The sequence below is a fragment of the Halyomorpha halys genome, unplaced genomic scaffold (genome assembly GCF_000696795.3).
Source record: "Halyomorpha halys isolate HHAL.00 unplaced genomic scaffold, Hhal_1.1 Scaffold169.1, whole genome shotgun sequence".
In the NCBI taxonomy this organism is placed as follows: domain Eukaryota; kingdom Metazoa; phylum Arthropoda; class Insecta; order Hemiptera; family Pentatomidae; genus Halyomorpha; species Halyomorpha halys.
The window spans coordinates 1,677,734-1,685,230 of NW_027104700.1; the positions used below are offsets into that span (position 1 = coordinate 1,677,734).

A 7,497-nucleotide genomic window follows, 5' to 3' on the forward strand; every position below is an offset into this window, starting at 1 on the left:
AGTTTTCTGAGGTGACGTCACAACACACGACGCTATTACGGCATATGGTCAATTTCTGCTAACTTGTGTTCATGAATAATGAGTTCAAAGTCCACTTTTCAAAGAGCTTGTTATTGCTACCTTTCGTTTCTAATCTATTGTTTAGGTAAGTTGAATAATGTTTCTACTTTGATGTATTTTACTTAGTACTTCTGTTATAGCTTTTATCTATAATAAACTATATTTTTAACAATCGTCTAAGAAAATAGACAGTTCTTCAGAATTACATATATATTAATTTTGTAGCCATTAGTCACATTATGGTAGTATAAATTTCGTAGTAAGTAATTTAAGTTCCAAAGGTATCAATTTTGACCGCATTTATTCGTCTTAATTCCGATTATATTCTACCAGTAACACATATCTAAATATTTTAAATAAACAAAATCGGCTTTAGTAGTAGACTTAATGATATAGAAATGACACACTCTTTTCTGACATAATGACTAATCTCTGAGAACTAATTCTCTCATATGTATTCAAAATGCAATGCACTCCATCATCAACGGAAGAACCGCCTTCCTGATCGGAGTATCCTGTGGGAACGTGCTTCTTCCGGCAGTTTTCGTGGAACGCCTTGATCGAACAACGACCACTGACCTCGGCGAATATTTCGGTACCTCTTTCGCACCCTGCATCCGTTGAGGTGTAGTGCCGATGACAAGGCTGTTGTCATATAAATTCATAGCTACTCTTTCACTCGAAAAAAGGACATTTTATTTTCTGTATATATATTTTTATAGCGTGTATCCGTTATTATGTAATATCTAATATTAAAAAAAAAAGTATTCTGTAAGTTCATACAATATTTTTATTCAGCCTAAAATTTATGGATATAAAATCGAAACTTGACTGATTAATAAAAAACAGAAACAGATTACTTATTTTTTTTGGAAACATTGACTTAAAATTTCTTGAAAAGAAAATTTATTCATCATTCAAGTGGATTATCATAAGGAGAGAGAGAAATACTTTATTCATCTATGCTGCCCAAATACATCAGGTTGCTACATACAAAGCATACTTATCAATCCGTAATCGGACATATATAAATCACACACAATTACATGGTATAATAAAATAATAAAAAAAACAGTTGTTTTTTTTCTATACAGTTTTCTTTTATAATCAATTTCAGTTTATAGGCCAAATACAAATATTTCAATTCATTCCTTTTTATTCTTTCCCTTTTCTGTTCCTTCAATTTCACCATTTCACAATTTTTAATTCACCCGATCAACAAATTCACTCTCCCGAATTCACCCCTTTAGATCCTCCCCAGTGACCCGCTAAACAAATTCACTAATAGACGACAATGTAAGATCAGACCATTAATAATAGTCACAGCAGTAGACCACCTTACCAAAAACAAACAAACAAATACATTCTACGAGAATAAGACTTACACATCGATTCAAAGGAAAATATAATAAAAAGCCGGTTACAAGAAACACTTGAATGAATAAATAAGTTTTAAAAAAATAATAGTACTAATAAAATAAAATAAAATAAATTAATGAATAAATAAGTTAAAACACACAAATCGACAGTTCCACAAATTAAAATAAATAAATAAAACAATGAATAATCTCCGACCTAATTCCCATGCAGGTGATAATGTATGATCTCCAGGGAGTCCAAAATAATATTTTCTACTAAGATCGCAATATCCCCGATGCTAACACCTAGGCCTTCTAAGAAGCCCCTTGTTCTATCTGGTATTGTTCCGCGAGATCCAAACCAGAGGCCTCTCACGGTGACTCTCTCTCCGAAGGTCTTGCGGAATTTTTCCTAAAGGAACGCATTTTTCATATATTTCCTTTTTTTCCGTTTCCACTCCACCTTCCTGTTCGAGGTCATTACTTTCAAATCTTACCGTCGGATCCAAGACTAGAGCCGTGCCTCCGATTTTTTTAAATGAAACAATATGGGCATATCTTACGAATCCGTCGGTGTCAACACAATAGACCTCCTCGAAGCAGGTGAAGTATTTTCTTTCAAGGAACTTTATTAATTCTTCCTTGACCCTGTGCTCCCGGCGTGTTATAAGGAGGGAGTTGTTTGGGGCACTTTCCCAGCACATGAGTGGGTGTTTCAGGCTCTCAGCCGCATTTGCGACAGAGGGACCCAGCTTCTCCTTGCTGTCCACTGCTCCTGGAACTCCACGCAGGGGTGCGTAGTTGATATTAGGTTTAAGGGCGTTCGCCCATTCTGACCCCGGGATTACCTGCTTCTCACATACATATCTATTAGCTCTTGGGGTCTCTTTGAAATGGCGACCACCAATACCCTGCCACCTGCAACTGGCCTATTCTTCGAAAGCTTTCTCACGCAACGACTACCGTAGAGCTCTCACACTTTAGTTGCCCTTATCCATCCCAAGTCTATCAGCACATGCCGCGATTTCGTCTTCGTAACTGAATATAGACTGAATGAGGGCATCCGGAACATTCGACAGTCGCTGGGCAATGGACCAATGCTGTAGTGGAGCTTCCTATTGACAGCGGATCAGCCCTCGATACCTCCCGGGTGCGAATAGCATCGCCGACGAGGTGTTAGCGGGGGGCCCGATGATGGCCTTGATACTCCTGCGGATATTGGGATCAATGCCCTCCAATATCGCAGGACGTATCTTTGTGAGGGGAGCAGTCTGGAGACCCAATATACATGTTTACATTATACTATTGCTAAAGACTTTCGGGGCACCCTGACTATGTATGTAACAGATCAAATGTCTCAGTTCACATTTTCGAAATTTCAATATGATTTTAACCATAACAGATCTTTAGTTTGGCATGTATCCTTTCTTTTGGGGACATTGTTAATTGTGTACCCTTCTTCAGTTCTTCAGCACGACACTATAAGATATAATTTCCAATATGATTTTTTTTTCTGACGTGTTCTGGAGGCGAAAATTCCCCCAAAAAGTTTATAAATGTGTGTTTTTTTTTAATTCATTCTCCCGAAATTACAAACACTTTATCCCTTCTCGCCTCACTGCTAAATTAAAACCTAAAATGTTTGGAATCAAATTCAATTTGGCCTTATAGAAGTTTCTAGCAATGGTTGTTAATATGTTGTTGACATCGTTGGTCATGGTCGGGCCCCTTTGTCAAATAGTGTATTTCCGGACTTCATTGTTTTATCTGCTAATTACTGAAATGAAATGGAAAAGTCTATTATTCTGAGAGTAGGTCCCATTAGAACAATTGCAAAGGTAATTTTAATTTCACAATAATATATAGTGCTCATTGTGACCACACTTGATGTTAACCTATATTAGAATTGTCTATAAATAATTTAAGAAAGATTGAAAAAAAAATAAATGACTAAATACATAAAGGACAAAACAAAAAGGTAATTACAAAATATCTGTACTATTATAATATTGGATTAGATTGGTGAAGTAAAAGGTAGATAAATGGAAGGGTGTTAAATAAGGTAAGAGTTGGTAAATGACATATGTTAGAGGGAATAGAGTTCCAGTGATATGCAGCTCGGGTAAAAAATGATTTATCACATACCGCATTATTATTAAGGGAGCCGGTAGCCACAGGATAAAGCGCGTGGCTACTTACTCCAAGGACCAGAATTCGAATCCGACTGGGCAGAAAATTGTTTTCTGTTACACTGTAGCCTTGAGTCAACTCCTGTGGGTTCTGGACCTCTCCTGAGGTCCACCCAGCCTCTTTAATTGGGTAAAAATCTGGCGGTCGAGCATGATTGTGACCAAATCACTTCCTTGCTTAAACGTTGGTCTAGTAACAGTACTTCTTTACAAAGTACTGAACCCCTGACTTTTCATGAGTTGTAGCGGTACAGATTTAATTTAATTTTAGCATTATTATTAAACATTAATTATTAGGAAGTTAAATAAAAAAAGGGTCTTAAAAACAGTTTTTTTTTTTAGTTTTTACCATTCTTCCTCCAAAAGATAATTCTTGATCCGTCTTTGTTATGTGATAATTAATGTATTCATATAAATAATTAACTCTTCAAAAGTTAATTGATGCTGGTTGGTTTGTATCTAAAACAGTGTATATGGTATTTATAGAGGAATGGATTTTCGCTTTCTAAAGATAAATTATTTACTTAATTTGAAGAATTGCTCAATTATATTAAAATATAAATCTATCGATTCGTATACATTTGCTTTATACTTAACTATAACTTTAAATCTCTAGAATGCCCCACCACTATCTCATTTCCAGGAGCCCAAAAATCTATGCTGAGAGCGCGATTACTTTAAACAACAAACTTGACGTTTTCGTCCATGTCCATGAATTCAGACCAACCGTAAAACTTTGGGACTGTCGGTCAGGAATTTCTTCTCAAAAAATAACCTTTATGATGGAAATCTAAATAATCATAAATATCGCATATTTTTTTTAAAGATGTTTTTAACTTATCATTAACATTTTCCTTGTTATTTAAACAAATACTTATTTTGTATATATGTATGTATTATATACATGATGAAGCCCTGCAAGTGGGGTGAAACGTTGGAAAATAAATAGTTGTAAACTATTTTTTTTTCACTATTGACCGCAACCCTGACCATCTCCCTATATATAAATACTTATTTTGTGTGCCCATCCCTGACATTGTTCACTCCTAAGCCGACGCCTAGTAGTAAATATGGTTCTAACTAACATATAGGGATGAATTTTGTCTATTGATTTAAAAAGACATTTTCACACAACAAACAAGAAAACTATGAATCGTGAGATATACTGTTTGAATCAGACTGCTTCATGATTACCTTATGTTCCTCGAAGCCTCTATTGCAGTCTTCATAATTAATTACATTTAACCTTAAAAGTTCACCTTTAATACAAGTCATTTCTAGGAAAAGAGAATCATGTCTATAATCAGTAAATTTTAACCTTTGAAGTCATATAGTACACGAGAGCCCAAGAGGAGAAAAAAGGCAGTTATCTCACCCCAATTTTTGATTACTTTAATGAAAACTATGTATAATTAATAATCAAAATGGATGAGTCTACCAAGTATAGGTAGGGGGAATAAAAAATGGCGGCTGCTTCATAGGGATAAAAAAAAACTAATTTTACATTCGGAGCTCTATATCTTAATAAGTAGGAACAACAAAAGAAAACCTAAGAGAACGTTATTCAAAGAAGAGTAAATTTGCTAAAATATGAGCCCTAAAAGAGTTATTATGATTTAAATTAAAGCTGGTTTAATGAGCTATAAAGTACTTTATGATGTTTATCTTCTTAGGAGTAATAGTTTACATGAAATTTGCTAAAATAAATTAATTTAAAGTTGTTCGGACAAATTTTTATTTGCCAAATTTATATTCATTAGTGAATATCATAAAAACTACTACCCTTACGAAGATAAGTCCCATAAACTACTTTATAGTAAGTTAAATTTCCTTTATTTTGAGTGTTGGCAGACATATGTTCGTCTTATGGATCTAGAGATAAATTTTTCAAAAATTCAACATTTTATACGAACAACTAGAACTTTTTGTGAGTTTATTTTGTCAAATATCATAAAAACTACTAATCCTACAAACATAAACATAATTAATTAATTTTGTAGTAAATTTAACTAGCTTTAATTTGAGCGCTGGCAGACATAGGTACGTCCAATGGTTTCGGAAATAAAGTTTTTCATAAATCAAATTTATTGTCCGAACAACTATAAATCAATTTATTTTAGCATATATCATGAAAACTACTATTCCTACGAAGGTAAAGGTCATAAACTTCTTTATAGACCATTAAACTTGCTTTAATTTGAGTGCTAATAGACATCCGTACGTCCCATAGCTCCTGAGAAATAGATTTCTCAAAATATACTAACTACTAATCTTTCAGTAGATTTTTAAAGAAATTTTGCTTTTTAAAAAGCTCTACTCGAGAACTATTGGACGTAAATAGCTCTTTATGGTTAATATTTCAGCAAATTTTCCTCTTCTTTAAATAATGTTCTCTTAGATTTTCTAGTGTTGTTGGTAGTTTTTAAGATATAGAGCTCCGAATGAAAAATCTATGTTTTTTTTTAGGTTTTGAAACAGCCGCCATTTTTTAATCCCCCTACCTATAGTTGGCAGACTCATCAATTTTGACTAATAGTTATACATGGTTTTCATTGAAGTAATCAGAAATTGGGGTGATATAACTGCCTTTTTTTCTTCCCGGCTCTTGTACTAATATCCTTAATAGTTATATATATAAAGTACAATTGGAAGTCTAATACGCTATATCTTTGTCAATAATGATCCGACAGATTTTTCCTTTTTTGTAGGGAACTTATTTACTTTTCAAATGGACACATTCGTATTTACTATATATTTTTTTTTTTACAAATGTAGTTTTTTTTCATATTTTTAAATAGTTAATATTATAAAAATATCTTTTTAAATAAATGAATTTAGAAACTTTCTAAGATATCCGTGGATGATTGACGGAACTCTAACCTAATTCGTCGGGAAGAGTAAAGTGGTAACTTCACCTGGAACTGTAGAACTAGAGAACTCTAGTAGCCTAATGAACGTCGGCAACAGGCCTGCATGGTAATGAGGTCGTGCGGGTTTGCCGGTTGTTAACTCTTGTTAATTCTAGTTGAGGAGACATATTATCTGTCTGCTAAGTGAAGGAAATAGGGAAACACATTTAAAATAATTAACACTTCTAATTAAAGGGTTTTTGATAAAAGAATAATAAAGAATAGCAAGACTATCTGGAAATAGTGGTGAGAATTATTGGAAAATAGAATGAAATTTAGGGTAGGTGGATCAATATTATTTTGAAATATATTAGATTATTATTTCTAAGTTTTAAATGTATTCTATTATTGGTTCTATAAAACTATTAATATGAGGTAACAGATTAATTTAACTGAGTGTGTAGAAGTTAGCTATTTGCTCACGCGACTCAATACTTTTGTTTTATTTCTGATTGAACTATTGAAATAAAAATAACTTTTCTCACATTTTGATTTTTAACAGGTATCAAATAAAGTATATTGATTAATTGGTAGTTATATATTATATAGAGTTTAATTTTAATCCAGATAAGTACATCCTTTGCTTCCCTTCATTAATAGCACATATTCAAAATCTTCAACTTTATCTCACCAATTTACTTAGTTTGGAACATAATTATTGTAAAAATAATTTACATTACTAATTATTATAAGTATAATAATAAAGGGGCAGCAGTGGCAGTGGTAACGCGCCAATGTACCAACCCGCAGGTTGTCAGATCGAATCCCGGTCCCACCCGGGCTTTTTTCAAGAACAAAATGATGCAAGACTCACTCACAACCCCCCCCCCCACCCGGCATTTGTGTCGCACTCAAAGGGTCGCACTCAAACTCGCAAAAAATAGGCGAAGGAATGACGAAACCAACCCACGAAAAAACCACGCGCGATGTATTAGTAAATACACTGCGCGAGGACTTAGACTTCCATGGTATGTTACCCAT

General features: G+C 33.7%; 1 protein-coding gene across 5 annotated transcripts in view; it reads left to right on the top strand.

The window, feature by feature from the left end:
• LOC106678941 (ATP-sensitive inward rectifier potassium channel 12) overlaps positions 1 to 7,497 on the top strand; it is a 388,098-nt gene that overhangs the window by 205,642 nt on the left and 174,959 nt on the right. The window lies entirely within an intron of this gene.